We start from the raw sequence: 17,445 nt of genomic DNA on the forward strand, positions 1-17,445 counted from the left end.
CCAGGAATAAGCCTTTCAACTTCAGAAGGTTTGGTTTTATGACTCTGTATCTAGTCAACCACATAAGGATTTTGAAATCCTTCACTGAGAGAAACAAGCATCTCTGAGAGGGGGAGGGGAACAGAAGAAAATACATTTTATCAAATGTCTTTGGATGATTTGGTTCATGCAAATATTTGAAATAAAACCCCACATGGTACATTTTCATCTTTCCTTTGTAAAATTCTGAACAAAATAAATGTAGATGTATATTTTTATCCAGGATGTTCCCATTCACAGATTACCCACCATGAATATACGGACTGTGGGGATAAAAATACAAGGTGGGATTATAATGCTCTGGGTCGGAACAACCAGAGGGTGTAAGTATTAATAAGGTTTTAGAATGTCTCAGAGGTTCTTGTTAATAATGCAATTTAAAGGATTTGTAAAAGGAAGAATTTTAGATAGAATCCTGACAGTGGTGTAAATTATTTTTAAGGAACAAATTCTTTGTGGTCATAAATATAATTGGTCATGGAAACTGTACTCCAGTGGTTTTACTGATACCATGGTCAATAATGGAAGTTAACTGGAACAAGAACATAACATAAAAATTTCTTTATAAAAGAGTTCTAGCATATGAATGACACTGTGTGCCACTTTCTCCTGTATTCACCGAAAGTAGGAAAATCATGATGCTATGGGTATTTAGCCATATTACACTGCACTGGTATAAAAGGCTTAGTTGTATTCAATGTCTTTTTTTTTTTAATTAAGTACCTAGTCTTCTGCTTTTACATTGTAAAACAAACATTTTGTTCATAAAGAGAAGTTTATGAAAATGACCTAGGATTTGTGGAGACTCACAGTAAATTGATGAGCAACTCCTTAAATCTCTATATAATAAAATCATTTAGGAAAAAAAATGGGTACACATTTTAATATGGTTTTCTATCATCTATTCTAATCTAAAGCCCTCAATTGGTAAAGTCCATTTAAAAAGGTTTAGGTTTGGCTACAAATAATACTTATTTATCTGTTGAAGTTTGGCTTTCTTTTCATTTGAATCATATAGGGAACAATACTATAAAAGGTAAATCCATAAAGTTGGTAACAACCTGAATATTGATAAAGTGACAGTTATAGAATTAAGAGAATTTAAAAACTCTGACAAAGTAGATAATCCATATCAAATTCTGACGTGCAATTTTAGGCATCTAAATCAACAAAATAAAGTTAATAGTTTGCACTATTTTAGACAAAAATTCAGGATTACTTTTTAGTACGTAGAAGGATTAATATAAATTCTAATTAGACTAGGAGAGGGTTAAAATAAGATCAAAGAGAAAGCCAAATCCTATACCCAAGTATGCAGCAAAGAGTGATTGACTCAGTAGGGCCTGAGTTGCTCAAACCTACATATTCCCATATTGGTTTCTTTTCATGACTAGCCTTTTGCTACCTCTTGGGAAGTGAACTTTTACAATGTTCTAATTGATAAGTGTTTACCACACATGAGGCTTTGAACCATACTGTACCAATTTGTCTAGATAGTTGAAGCAAACAATGTGATTTATGGTAAACATCTGCTTTCCTTCTGAGGATATGGAGTTTTAGAAACTGCAGTTAGTTATGCAGGCACCATATAAAAAACCTTCAACTGCTTGGTTCAGGTGAGCTTCCCTGGTAAACGAGATTGGACATGTTTTGTTATGGTTTGTTATTAGAGGAATTAGGTGTGTTCTGTGCAACTCAATTGTAAGTGTACTATTAGAAGATTGTACCTGCTTTCCTCCAGATTTTGCCTGCTATGACTTTTCATTGTTGATTTTGCTTTGTATCCTTTTGCTGAATGAACTATCACCATAAGTATAATGACTGGAGTCCTGTGAGTCCCTCTATCATCAAATCTGAAGGCAATCTTGGGGGAACGACTTATACCAAGTGAAAGCGTTTCATAAACTTCTACTTAAAATTAAGAAAACAGTGCTTTCTTAATATTAATTTGCAAATCATTATACTGTTTTATTAAGATCTATTATTGTGATATTAAAGATTTTTTTTTTAAAAAAACTTCCAAAGTGATGGACTAGAGGTATTTAACTTCTGATTTCTTTTGGTGACACACTCATGCTCACAGATAGATCAATCATTTATCAAAACTATTCTAAATGTTGTTGTCATGAACTAGTCAGTTATCTGGAAAGGTAAGCATGGTGATCAAAGAGAAATAATCACTATATTCAGTTCCTTAAGAGCAAGAACTTATAGTAATGTATCTTTGAATTCCTTTCACTCAGTTACTATACATATCATTCAATCCAAGTAGATTTCAAAGCTGTAATCTTAGTATTTGAGAAGTATCTTCCCCATAGCAAGTATTCAGTACATGTTTGTGGAACACAACTGAGATCCAATTAGGAATGCTTTTCAGTGCTAATCTGTTTAGTAATGAAACACATCTCAAAAATGATAACTATGTCTGCTTTAGCCCTTTAAACAAAGAAGCAGGTAATAAAGATAAGACAGCTTATCGCATGGTAAGTAGTAAAAGGAAACGGGTAGGCCTCGAAAAAGAAGGAATGATACTGGGCCTGTGCAAACAAATTATGTATGATTGTTTTGTGAGAAAAGCATTTATAAGGTTATCCTAACTTGTTTTCAATTTTTAGTCTGTATTGCTAATAACTACCATTACTATAAAGGCAAATGGATGTCGTTTATTAAGATTACATTTAATGGATTTTCAATATTTATTCACTGCTAAAAGCATCACAACTGTGAGAATACAATAATTTTACATTGTGGATCAAAAGCTAAACTAGATGTAAATACAACATAAGCCAGGTAACAGAGACCAAAATACTCAGGGATAACATTGATACAAGAGAATTTGTTTTAAACAATGATAAAAAGCAAAGATTTATTTCCTAAGAATCTTAACTATATAGTCCAATATCTATCAAATTAAAGAAGATAATGTGTGAACAAATTTAAAAATACCAGCCATTACCTGCTATTTATTTTGTGTTCTATACAGTATCTCAACTTTAAATTCTAAAAATATTTATCAAGGGTTCACCCTAGAATGTAAATTCCAAAAAGGCAGGGATCTTTGTATTGTTTACTCTATAACACAGTGACTGGCACATAGTCAGTGCTCAATGAATATTTGAGAAAAAGGAAAAATATCTTCTCTTTGACAGCAGGTATCAGAAAACCTTTTTGTATCATTTTTCCCCTTTTATAAACAACCAAAGCTAGTATATTTTATATTCTGATTAGAAACAGTTTAAAGTTATTTTAGGAAATCCTTCAAATCACAACCATGATGTAGAAGAATAATCGCTATGAATAAAATTTTACTATAAGGAAGAAAAACCGTTAGAGATAAAATAACTATCAACCTTCCCTGCATATTCTAAAAATTAGATTTCTAATACAAAAAGTAAACTAAGTGTTTCTGGAAAATTGAGATCTCTGCTACTAATTTTTAAATACTAATATTCAATATCTTTCTTGAAGGGAAATGACAACGCTTAGATGCAACAGTATTTTTCATGCTTTTCACTTTCCTTTTCAAAATAACAAACTACAGAAAATACTACCATCTTTGTGTGCCTTAATAATGGTAAAATTCAAGAGTGTATAGTGGATAGAAAATTTGAATTATAAACAATAAAAATAATTTTCTTTCCTTTTTCATACTTTCCATTAAAAAGGCCATGCATGACTTGTTTCGGGGAGCATCCATGGTCTTAGTAAACACCAAAATAAAAGCAAATGTTCCAAGCTGGGAACTAAGTCTCCCTGATCCTGTTCTAAAGCTTTCCTTCATGAGTCATCAAACAGGCCTGGTGAACCAATGTTTTACAAGTCTTACCAATTTCTGTGAACACAATTTTAAGCTGTTCAATTCTTATAAATGTCACAATGCTAACTAAAATACATTCCTTCTTCCTGAGAGAGCAACAAATCAAGAATGCATGTACCTGTACTATATTATATGCTGTTTGCTACATTTAATGAAACAAAGGGGTAAAGTTTCAGCATATTTTCAGAACTTTATCAGTTGCTTCCATTACTGTATTAAAGGGAGCTATGCCAATAAACCGCAGGCAAGATAAATAAAATGTTCCCCATACAGCCATAAAAGAAATCAAAGAAACGTCCAAGGCTATACACAGAACTGGATCCAAAATATTTTCATTAACCCAACAAGAGTTGTGAAAGCTTCTTCTGTATGAGGTTTCAATTAACCTGGTTTTTAACCTGAAATAGACTATACTGGTTTGAATTTATTCAGTTACTAAAATAGTTGTTGTTTCTGTTTATTTCAGGCTGACCAGTTATAGACCAGAGATAGTAGGTTAAAGTCATTCACTTGGTTAGCAAGGACTCCATTGGAAAATACTATTATTTTCTATTAATACTTTCCATTAAAAAGGCCATGCATGATTTGTTTAGGGTAGCATCCATGGTCTTAGTAAATACCAAAGTAACAGCAAATGTTCCAAGCTGGGAACTAAGTCTTCCTGATCCTGTTCTAAAGCTTTCTATTAACAATTCTGATATCTGGTCTTCTAATGCCAATTGTTGTACAAATATAATAACTCTTGGAAATCTGGAGCCTGTCTCTTCTAATACCAAAATGATGATGTTTTTTTAATCCTACAGTTCTTCTTAAAAACAGAAGTAAATGTTTATATATTTATAAATTTATAAATATTTTATATTTATAACAAAAGTTGTAAGATCTGTACAAGTTACTAAATTATCTATACTGAGCTACTAAAACTATTGAAGGAGTTAAGGAGGTTATGAAAATGCTTAAGGAAAGCATTTTAAGGAAAGTATTAGCCTAGAGTGAAAAAGACTACAAGGCTGACTTACTAAATTAACAACTATTATATGCTATAGTGCTTGGCTTTACCTATTAATTTCCATTAAAATTATTTTTAATGAAAATTTCTAAGCTAGTTAACTTTGAAATACCAGACAACTGAAGGAACTATAAAAGCCTCTGTAAAACTCTAGTTACTGACCCAACCACATTAAGATCATAACTTCGTTATTTGTTAGTTTGTGGCATTTTTTCTGAAAGTGTGATACCAGAACCACCTTCAATGTTCAATATGCTATTCTCAGGCCTTTCCTAAAACATAGTGAACCAGAATTTCTGGGAGGGAGGCTCAGTTCTTTGAATGTTCAACAAAAATTCCAGTTATTGCACACTGGATTGAGGTGTTTTTTTGCCACTGCATGAATTATAAGTAAATAAGGTAGACTATCTCAACACCAACATTATCTCTACTGATGCCATCAAATTCCATTATATAGTATTCATATTGAGTCTGTACTTGCTTATATTTTTTATTACACTCTCATAAGATATTTTCTCTCATCAAATAGTGAAATTACATCTTATTTAATGTTTGAATTTTTTACTCAGCTATCAGGATTCTCTGATCTGAACAAATGTGCAAACTGCAATAATTAAAGGGTACCACTGATTTTCTGCTCTATTTAACAGAAACTAAATCATGTTTTTATATTTTTGTGCTGTTTTTATTGTGTCTAATTTATAAAGCTTTCTCAAATCCTTTATGGAAGTAAATGAGGTATAAAACTTATACAAACAAATTATCTTTCAGTAGTTGTAGAATGATTCAGGAAATGGGAATATTACTTTAACTGTTTAATCTGAACCCAATAAATTGTTAATGCAAAAATAAATTTCACAAATAAATCCAGAACCTAATTTTTAGACTAATTTATGTTCAGAGTATTTCTTCAGGTTCAACTAAAGAACCTTGTCATTTATGTATCAAATTTTTCAATTAGTTTTAAGAATGAACCAGTTACTGATCCCCCATTATGAAAACAGCAAAGATCACAAAAGAAATGGAAAAAGAAATTAATTTCAAAGTTAGAGATGACCTTTTATTTCTAATTTACCCAAGAAATAAAATACTTTATATATAAAATATAAAAGATGAAAAATAAAAAATTATTTGATATTATGTGATATCATTTAATGATATTATTTAATATCATATATTATATGATATTATTTAACATCATATATTATATGATATTATTTAATATCATATATTATATGACATTAAAGCCTAAAACCTGAAGTTAATGTTTCAAAACAAATTTGGTGAGGTTTCTGCAAATAGCATATACATTTCTTTGAAAGATGTGGATGTAGCAGAAGCTAGATATAATTCCAGTGTTGCAAAGATGGTTCAATATCATAAAATTTCTTTATTATCTCAGTAAATGCAAGAACAGCATTTGAAAAATTAAGTATTCATTCAAGATAAAAAAAAACTTCACAAAACAAGAAATAAAACAAACCTTCTGTAACCAGATAAAGAATACTTCTCAAGTTACTACAGCAATTATCATACTTTAACTAAAACTTTAGTCATAATCACCATTAAAGTAAAAGACAGAGACAGGACAGAAATATAGCTATTTCACTACTTCTAAAGAGACTGGACTAATGACTCTAGTTAATACAATAAGACTATTTAAAAATGGAAAGGATATAAACTGGAAAGAATTATACATATTTGTAGATGATCTGAATGTCCAAACAGAAAAATCTAATAGAATGCATTGCAGATTATCAGGACCAAAAAAACTTCAAAAAGTAGGTGGTTTGAAGATGGGTAAATAAAAAGTACAGATTATGTATGTATTAATAGTAAACAATTCAATATTATTTTTAATACAATCACACTTATAAGACATTAGAGCTACATAACGAAAAACTATTCCACATTCACTTTTGGGAAGAAGATACATTATAACAATAGTAAATCAATACCAATTAATATGTCAATTTAAAATAATTCCCAAAAGTATCCAAAGGGGTTACATATGGAAATTGATAATCTAATACTGAAATTCATGTAGAAAGGCAAAGAGCTAACTATAATGAAGATAAGGTTGAAAAGGAAGTAAAACATAGGAGTATTTCCACCACCACATACATAGACTACCATTATTAAAAGAGTTTGGACATGGGGTAGTTGATCGACAGCTAAACAAATGGGGCAGAATAAAGGGTACAGAAATGGATCCATGTCAATATGACACTGAACATATGGCAGAGGCATAACTGCAGATCAGTGGGGAAAAAATGGGGAACAAATTAAATCCTTACCTAACAGGAATCACAAAAATCAATTCCAAATTGAATAAATATAAATATAAAAAAAAAGAAAAATACAGAAACATGGAGGTAAGAAAAATCTCTTATTCAAGAAAAAAATGCTATATGAAATTAAAATTTTTATACAAGGGAAACACATGAGCAAAATTTTAAAAAACACAATCTGACGAGATATTTTCAGCACTTAAAACTAACAAATGATTACTATTCAGAATGTGAAAAAGAACCTACAAATCAATTTTTTTTAAAGAAAAGCTTACCAACCAAATAGAAAAATGAAACATGGATATCAACAAACATATCTCAGAGAGAAAAACAGTCAATAAATACATGAATAGATGCTCATTCTCACTAGTAGTCAAGTGAATACATGATGGAACTTCAAAGAAATGCTATACCAATAGATTAAAATTCACAATCTAACAAAACCAAGTGTTTGTGAGATGAGCAGAAACTAAAATGTTCATTTAGTATGCATGGTTGCGTAAAATAGCAAAACCTCTTTTGAGATTAATTTGGCAATATTTAGTAAAGTTGAAAAAGTATACACCTCTAACCCAGCAAATCTCCTTCTAGTTTAAATCCCTAGAGAAACTGTTTTCTGTGTTTGTTTCTTATGACATTGTTGCTTACAACAAAAAATGAAAGCAACTTAAATAGCCATTAATAGAATGCATACTTGAATATGGCATATTGATTAATGAAATACTATACATTGCATGCCTAAATCATAATTACACATGTTAATATGGATAATCTCAAAATCCATCAAAGCAGAAGGTCTGTTTACTGGGCAGTAAAGGAGGTATTCAAACTCATGTAAACAAGGGAACTCCTAAAGCTACAAGCAAACTTAAGTCCAGGACAAAACACAGGCCCAGAAAACACAAGGAAGATCCTGTACTTAAATATTCACCTTGGACTGACCTTCCTAATAGGAGAGCTGAACTATGACAAGGAACACCAGCCTACAAAAGCCAATTTGCATAAATGGCAAAAAAGTATTTTTTGCTTAGGTTTGCTTGGTTTTGTTTTGGTTTTTCATAACACTCAAGAAAAACTCTGTCATGTCACCAGCTGTATATAAACTAAAAAAAACAGGAATTTCAGGGAATAAATCCCAGTGGTAACATTTTTAAATATTAAAATGTACAGTGTGAAACAAAACATTGCAAGACAAACAAAGAAACAAGAAAAGATGGTCTATTCAAAGGAAGAAAATAAAAATCCAGAAACCATGAATGAAGAAATTAAACTGTGGATATAGAAGAAAAAGACTTAGAAAAAAACACTTTAGCATGTAAAAGGAAAGTAAGGAAAATACAGAGAAAGAACCAAAGGATATCAGAAAAATAGTCAATATGCTCAAGAGCATGAAGGAAAATAAAAGGAAAAAAATAAAAGATATCAGGAAAAAAATGAAAATACCTGAAACTTGATAAAAAGACAGAAATTTTAAAAAAGGATACAAACAAAAGTAACGGAGTTGGAGATTACAATAATTGAAATAAAAACATTCCTAGGAGATTCTCAATAGCAGATTGGAGCTGGCAGAAGAAAGGATCAGTGAACTGGAAGTCAAGACAATTAAAATGAGTTAGGCAGAAGAGAAGAAAGAAAAATAGTTAGAAGAAGTAAAACTAATCTAAGAAACTCCAGGAACACCATCAGGCATACCAGTTTACATGTTATAGGAGTCCAAGAACAAGAATAAAGCATGAAAGGGTCAGAAGAAAGATTTATAGAATAACAGAAAACTCCCCAAAGTTAGGGAAAGATGTAAATACATATATCCAAGAAGCCCAGAGAACACCAATCAGGATAAATTTGAAGAAAAATTTGTCACATCACATATTGACTAAACTGTCAAATGCAAAGGAAAAGGAGTGTTCTGAAAGCTGCAGGAGAAAAACAACATGTCATGAACAAGTGAGTCCTGATTAGAATACATATATAATTTCTCATTAGAAACTATGGAAGCAAGAAAGAAATGGGTTGAAATACTTAAAGTGCTTAAAGGAAACAATTGTGAATTTTTTTTTTTTTAATCTGGTGACACTTACTTTCAAAATGAGGGTGAGATTAAGACATTCCCAGATAAACAAAAGCTGAGGGAACTGATCAGCCACCACTAGACCATACACACAAGCAATGCAAAAGGAATTCTCAGACAGAAAGGAAAGGACACTAGACACTGGTTTAAAGCAGCATAAAGCAATAAAGACCTTTGGTAAAAGTAACTGAGTAATTATAAAGGCCAGTAGTATTTTATTGTATTTTTGGTATGTAACACAAATTCTTATTTCCTTCAGATGCTGAAAGACAAATGCATAAAAAGTAATGATAAGTCTATATTTTTTCTTCAATGATTTTTTAATTGAGATATAATCACTGAAAGTGTACAGCCAGTGGTTCACAGTATCATCATAGAGCTTGAACATTCATTAGAAAAGATTTTTGAACATTTTGATCACACCAAAAAAATAAAAATAATAAAAGTAAAAAAGAATACCCAAAACATCTCATATACCCCATACCCTCTAATGCTTATTGTTTTTACTTTTTTTTCTTACTGATCTGTCCACACAGTGGATAAAGGAAGTGTCAGTCACAAGGTTTTCATATTCACATGTTCACACCTTAAAAGCTCTATAGTTATTCAATCACCTTCAAGAATCAAGGCTATTGGATTATAATTCAACAGTTTCAGGTACTTTTTTCCTCTAGCCACTCCAATTTACCAAAAAACTGAAAAGGGACATCTATATACCGCATAAGAACGAACTCTCCACTCTATTTGATATCTCTCAGCCACTAATTTGTTTCATTTATCCTTCCCCTTTTGGTCAAGAAGTCTTTATCAATCCCACAATGCCAGGGCCAGGAGTCATGTGCCATGTAGTGGGGAAGACAGTGAGTTCATCTGTGGAGTTGGTTTACGGAAAGAGGTCACATCTGAGCAACAAAAGAGGTTCTCTGGGAGTGACCCTTAGACATAATCATAAGTAGGCCTAGCTTCTCCTTTGTAGGAATAAGTTTCATAAGGGCAAGCTCCAAGATCGAGGGTCTGGCCCATAAAATTGGCAATCCCCCGTGTTTGCAAGAATATCAGGTCTTCCCCAGCTGGGAAAATGTCATATTTCCAACTTTTTCCCCAGTCCCTCAAGGGGACTTTGAAATACCTTTTAATCTTCTACACCATTTACTCTGGGATGTACTTGGGCATCACAGCAACCTGTACAAACCAACAAGATCTTACTCCCTATTCATGGTCCTATGTAACCATAGTGCTTAAATAAACCAACCATTTGAACCAACCACTTAAATTAGTGTGCTAACAAAAATATAAATTTTGCACCAAATAAACATCCCTTCCTTTGGTCTGACATAGTTGAAGTTTTAATATACAGTCAATATCATCCTTTATGCTTTAGTCAAATTTACCTTAGCCCTAATCAGTTCTGCTGCATTCATATCTCTAATAGAAGTCTTATCACTTTTCCAGTGTTTTTAACAGTGGCTATACGAGGTAATGCTGATTCTCATAGCTACAGAACTCTACTTCTCAGTCTCAGGAAAGTTCCATGAAATAACCAGGTTATGCACAAAGAGCTCAGCATCTCTGAATTTAGAAATAATAGTTACCACTCTGGAATAGATGTAACTGCTGGGAGAGCATACATCTAGGAACCTTTACAACAAACCTTCACCTGATAATCTAAGCTCTCAAATTCAATTCTCAGAGCTTGCATATTATAGTTAGTCCATGTTAGTGAAGCATTATATTTGTCTTTTCATTTCTGGCTTATTTCACCCAATTTACTGTTCTCAAGTTTCATTCACCTAGTTGCATGCCTCATAACTTCATTCCTTCTTGAAGCCACTCAATATTCCATTTTATGTAAACACCATAGTTTCCCCTTCCAGTCTTCAGCCCATGTACCCATAGATCATCTCCATCCATCACAATTCATATAACACTGCCACCATAAGCAACAGTGTGCAAATGTCTATCCATGTTCTGATTCCCAGCTCCTCCAAGTATTCATGTAACAATGGGGTTGCAGGATCATATGGCAACCACTCCTAGCCTCCTATGGAACCACCACACTGCCCTCCAGAGGGGCTGCACTACTCTATTTCCCTACCAACAGTGAATAGATACATCTTTCTCTCCACATTTTCTCCAATAGTTGTATCTTTGGTTCATTTTTAAACAGTTTTATTCACACACCATACAATCCAACCTAAGTAAAAAAATCAAGAGTTCCCTGTATAATCACATAGCCATGACTTCACCAGCACATTCTATATGAGGACACTTCCATTTATTGTGCAAAGAATCCCATACTCCTCCCCCATAACCTCCACATCCCCCACTTATTGACATTTAGCTTTGGCATATTGCCTTTGTTACATTCAATGGAAGTGTATTAAAATGTTACTGTTAACTGAAACCCTAGTAAGCGCTGATTGTATGTTTTCCCACATACAATTTCAACACCTTGCAATGTTGACATTCATATGTTCTCTGGCATGCAAAGCATTCTCATATTTGTACATTTAATCATCATCACTGTTCACTGTAGGCATCACTATGTTATACTGCCACAGTCTTTATACTCTATCCTCTATCTTTCCTTCTGGTGTCATACATATACATGCCCCCAGCCCTCCTCCCTCAACTATACTCACATTCAGTTTCACTCAAATCTATGGTTTTTGACATACAATTTACAAAGATATAGTTTGTAACAAGAACAAAAATGGAGGAGCAATGGAGACATATAAGAAGACGATGTGTATGCTAAAGAAGTTGGTATCAAACCAAATGTGATTATTATACATATAGAATGTTACATTTAAATCCCATGGTAACCACAAGGAAAATATATGAAAAATATACCCAGATAGAAAAGAGAAAAGACTCAAAATGGTAAAATTAAATAATTAAATAATATAAAGTAGACATTAACAGAAAAATTAAGGATCAAAAAAGGTATAAGACATGCAAAGACAAAACACCAAAATGGCAGAAAAAGTCCTGCATTGTCAGTAGTGACTTTAAATGTAAACAGGTTAAACTTTCCATTCAAAAGGCAGAGGTAGACAAAATGTATTTTTAAAAAAAGAATGACCCAACTATGTGCTATTTACAAGAGCCTCACCTTAAATTCGAAGACCTAAGTAGGTTGAAAGTGAAATGATGATAAAAATATATATATACGATAAAGAAGTAAACAAAAAAGAACTGGGGTAGCAATATTAATATCATATAAAATAAACTTTAAAAACTGTTATCAGGGACAAAACCATCAGTACATATTGATAAAGCAATCAATTAAACAAGAAGATGGAACATTATAAACATACAGGCACCTATCAGTAGAGCTCCAAAATATATGACGCAAATACTGACAGATTTGAAGGGTGAAAGAGATGGATCTACATTAATATTAGAGGACTTCAATATACCACTTTCCATAATGAAAACATCTAGATAGTAAATCAATAGCAAAATAAAAGACTTGAATGCTACTCGAGACTACCCAACATTTATAGAACATTTCACAAAATAACACCTAACCACACATTCTTGAGTACACATGGATCAGTCTCCAGAATAGAGTGTATATTATGTTATAAAGCAAGTCTCAATAAATCCAAAAATATTGAAGTCATACAATGTACCTCCTTTGACCACAATGGAATGAAGCCAGAATTCAATAACAGAGGGAGAAGTGAAAAACTTACAAATATGTGAAATTAAACAACAAACTCTTTTTTCTCAATGCTATAATTGTATCATCTTTATGCAATTTTATTGAGATATTTATATACCATATAATAAATAAACAGATAAACAAATAACAAATAATGGGGAAAGGGGTATGGGATGTTTTGGGTGTTCTTTTTCTTTTTCTTTTTCTTTTATATCTAATTATATTGAGTAATGAAAATGTTTAAAAATTGATTGTGGTGATGAAGGTACAACATACTCTTATTTCTTTATGAAAATAAATGAAATTGTTTTAGCGTTTTTATTGTAGAATGACATATATACAAAAAAGCAATAAATTTCTAGGTACATTTTAACAAGTAGTTATAGAATAGATTTTAAAGTTTGGTATGGTTTACAGTTCCAAGATTTTTCGTTTTTTTTTTTTTTTCCTATAGCTGCTCCAAAACACTGGAGACCAACAGAAATATCAATATAATGATTCAGCTGTCATATTCATTTGTTAAATCATATCGTCTCTTCCTTTTCTTTAAATAATGAACATACATAAAAGCAATAAAATTCAAAGTACATCACATCAATTAGTTGTAGAATAGATTTCAGAGTTTGGTATGGGTTACAATTCCATAATTTTAGGTTTCTATTTCTAGCTGCTCTAAGGTACTAAGAAATATCAATATAATCATTCAGCACTCATACTCATTTGTTAAAGCAGACCTCCTCTGTATAACTCCACCACTCTTTAGGGGTATTTGAGCTATTCCCACTCTAACTTTTCATGTTGGAAGGGGCTTTCAATAATATGGGATAGGGGGATGGAACTGAGTTGATATTCTGGAAAGACTCACAACATATTTTTAAACAACCAATGGGTTAAAGAGAAAATTACAACAGAAATGAGGAAAAAACTTAAGGCAAATGGAAATTAAAATCCAGCATACCAAAGCACAAAAGATATCATAAAGGCAGTACTGAAAGGGAAATTTTATAGCTACAAATGCTTAATTAAAAAGAAGAAAGATTTCAAATTAGAGACCTAACCTCAAAACTGGAAGAACCTAGATAAAGAACAGAAAAATAAACCCAAACAAGGAGAAGAAAGAAATAACAATATTAGAGTGGAGATAAATGAAATAAAAAATTTAAAAAAAAGAAAACAACAGAATCAACAAGACAGAAAGTTGGTTCTCTGAAAAGATCAGTAAAATTGACAAACACTTAGCTAGACTGACAAAGAGAAAAAGAGAAAAGACACAAGCAAATAAAATCAGAACTTTCATCAACTTTAATAAGCATAGCATGCCAATGCAAGGTGTTAATAACGGTGGTGGTAATGTGAACTGTGTGTTTTATACATGAATTTTCTATAAAGCACACAACTTATATAATGAAAAAAAAATCCTGCATGGAAATGAATAACACTAAATTTGTAATAAAAATTAGCCCAGGGTAGAGAGAGGCATAAGTTCAGGAACATGTAGACAGGAGGTTTCAATCAGCTCTGTAATCTTTCATTTTTTTACGAAAAGAAGTAAATACAGCAAAATGTTACACTATAATAAAGCTGGATGGTGGATACCACTATTCTCTATAATTTTCAGTGTTTTAAAAATGTTTTCTAACAATTTTTTAAAAAAGATTTGTAAAAGTCTCATTAAACAAAATGAACTCTAGAAAGCTCAGTTCAACCCTCTTGGCCAAAATGAGTACTGTGAAGGAATATAATGAATGAATGAATGTCAAATGTTTATAATATGTTAACACCTTTTGCTATTATAAACTTTTCAAAATCACTTAATTAATTCACACCATGTACTTCAGCCTTTTGTATTATTAATTACAGTAGCTGATTATAAATTAGTCCGTCAACTTTATTTTGTAACTTGCTTAATTACCCAGCAAATCTACATTCTCTGAATTGTTTTACCGTATATTTGCTGTAGGCTTTACTAAATTGTTTCCTGCAGTTCTTCTTGCAGATGAAAATTTCATACCTGGATTGGTTGATATTTATTAAGGTTAAAAAGGTATTAACCTTCATGTTTATAAACAACAGAATTCTGAGCAATATTGGTCCTTCAATGAGACCACAGCTCCCATGAGTAGTCATCATTTCGTCAGTTGCACAGTATTTTTATCTAAGTCAACAGCTTGTGCAGGTATCCTAAGGTATGAAATGATAACAGAAACCTGCTGCCTAGACTATGGAGAATAATATGAAATGCCTTATAAATTGATGCAAGAAATAGTGCTTTACAGTGGAGGAAATTGGATAGAAAACTGCATCTCAGTTCTTTCCTGCCACTCACTCCCCACGCGGCCTTCAGCAAGCCACTTACCCTTACTCAACCTGGGTCTGCTCATGTGGGGATAATGACAACATCCCACCGATTTCATAGGATTTGAGTGAGACGTGAAAACAATGATGCATGTGGCAGTGCCAAAACCAGAAAGAATAATTATTATTATTATTCTGATTCTTTCAGAGCTAAAGGATATATTTATGAAATGAATATGCTAAAGTTCTCAAAAATAATTAGATTAAAGCAAATTAGTTTGGTCAACTCAGCAAGCTACGGTCTGCTATAAGTGTATTTGTCACTGGAAAACTTACCTGAAAAAACAAACAATGGCTAATGCTATTTTAGGATGGAAATCTGTTAAAAGTTAATTATTCGATGATTCTATGAAATGGCATTTGCAGCTTGCATGCAAAAATTAAAATTGGGCCCTAAATGAAAGGGGGTGGCAAGACGGAGTACACCAAGCATTGTTGCTTTTCCAAGAGTAGAGGTGCTTAAAGAGTGCCTGAAGAGGGTCCCTGAGAACGTTTCTCAGGAGTCCTTGAGGACACAGCCATTTTCATAATAATTTTAACATGTTATTTTCCATTTTCACAACATTGATACTGGGGTGGTGCAGTAGTAGCTCAGTGGCAGAATTCTCACTTGCCATGCCAGAGACCTGTGTTCAATTCCTGGAACCTGCCCATGCCAAAAAAAAAAAATTTGATGCTGGTACAAATGGTACAAAAGCATAGATGGGAAAACTGCTGGTGCCTTACTACAAATCAAAGCCATGACACCAAACTCTACTAGTCACTGTATTCTTTATTTTCACCCTCTTGCAGTAAAACAACAAACAAACAAACAAACAAAAGGCCTGTTTCATTCAAGAATGTCCTTGGTGAAGCTGTAAACATTCTTAATTCAATTCATTCAATTAGTTCAATTCGCTTTATTTTTTTGTGTGATGAAATGGCAAATACCCCTAAAGCACTTCCTGCATACTGAAATCCAATGGTCTTTTCGAGAAAAGCATCAGTTTGATTGTTTTCATTGCAAGCTGAACTAGTCACTTTTTTCAAGAACATCATTTCTTTTTGAAGGAACAGCTGACAAATTACAATTTTTCAGACTTGTGTTACTGGTATTTTCTCAAAAAATGAATGAGGTGAACCTATCACTTGAAAAATTTACAGTATTCATTGTCAGTGATAATACTAAAGCTTTCAAGTGAAAATTACATGTTAAAAACCTTCTAATACTGTGACTGTAACAGCTTCCAAAAATAATTGTTTTCCTACTGAGATCAGTAGTAATAATAGCAAATGTGTGTTTGTTTTTGTATGCTGTATAATGAAATACATCAAACTTTGGGAGATCTACATTACTCAGGGAACCACTATTTACAAATGGCCAGTGCATGATTTTATCAAAGGTTCATTCCAAGTGTAAGATAGATGAATGGATTTTAAAGCAACAGAATACAAAACAGTTCAGTGATATGATTTCATATTGCACATTGTAATAGATATTTAAGAGGCATCACATGATGAGTTTTTGGTATAGTATAAAATAAGAATGTCCACAATTATCCAAAAAGCTATTAAAGTATTCTTCCCTTTTACAACTAAAGTTATTTTCTTTCCTTCATTTGTTTCAACCGAAACTAGAAAATACTGTAAGAGAATGACTGTTGAAATGGATATGAAATTTATTTTTTTTTATTGTCAGACCTTAAACAGATTTTCAAATGACCTTATTTTCACTATTTTAGGAGATCATGGCTATTTTACTTAAAATATTACTTATGTTAAGACATAATGGGGTTGTCATTTTTAAATTAGTTAATTTAATGTGCCTATTTTAATTTTTTAGGTGGCAAATATCAACAGATATAAACCACATAAAAAATTGTTCTTGTGGTTCTCAGACATTTTTAAGATTGTAAAGTGGATCCTACAGTCAAAAAGTATGAAAAATTCTCATTTAAATCAGTGTTTTCAAAATTTATTCATGATACAACAGTGGTTGTGAACTTGATGTCATGGGTGAACAACCAAAAATTAAAAACAAAAATAGAATACAATGGAGTGGAATGGAAAAGGAAAGTAAATCACCCAATTCCATCACAGGTTCTTTAAATACATAGTGTGATTTCCTGGGCTTCAGTGTGATTTTGCTTCCAACAGACAGCACCTGAAAGACTTCTTCAGAAGGCTGCACTCAGGCCACCAGAGACACTTTGCCCA

At 32.1% G+C, this 17,445-nt stretch overlaps 1 protein-coding gene across 19 annotated transcripts in view; it reads right to left on the minus strand.

The window, feature by feature from the left end:
- Positions 1–17,445, minus strand: part of IMMP2L (inner mitochondrial membrane peptidase subunit 2) — a 980,891-nt gene that overhangs the window by 639,021 nt on the left and 324,425 nt on the right. The gene's annotated exons all lie outside the window — the stretch shown is intronic.

The sequence above is a fragment of the Tamandua tetradactyla genome, chromosome 1 (genome assembly GCF_023851605.1).
Source record: "Tamandua tetradactyla isolate mTamTet1 chromosome 1, mTamTet1.pri, whole genome shotgun sequence".
Lineage (NCBI taxonomy): Eukaryota > Metazoa > Chordata > Mammalia > Pilosa > Myrmecophagidae > Tamandua > Tamandua tetradactyla.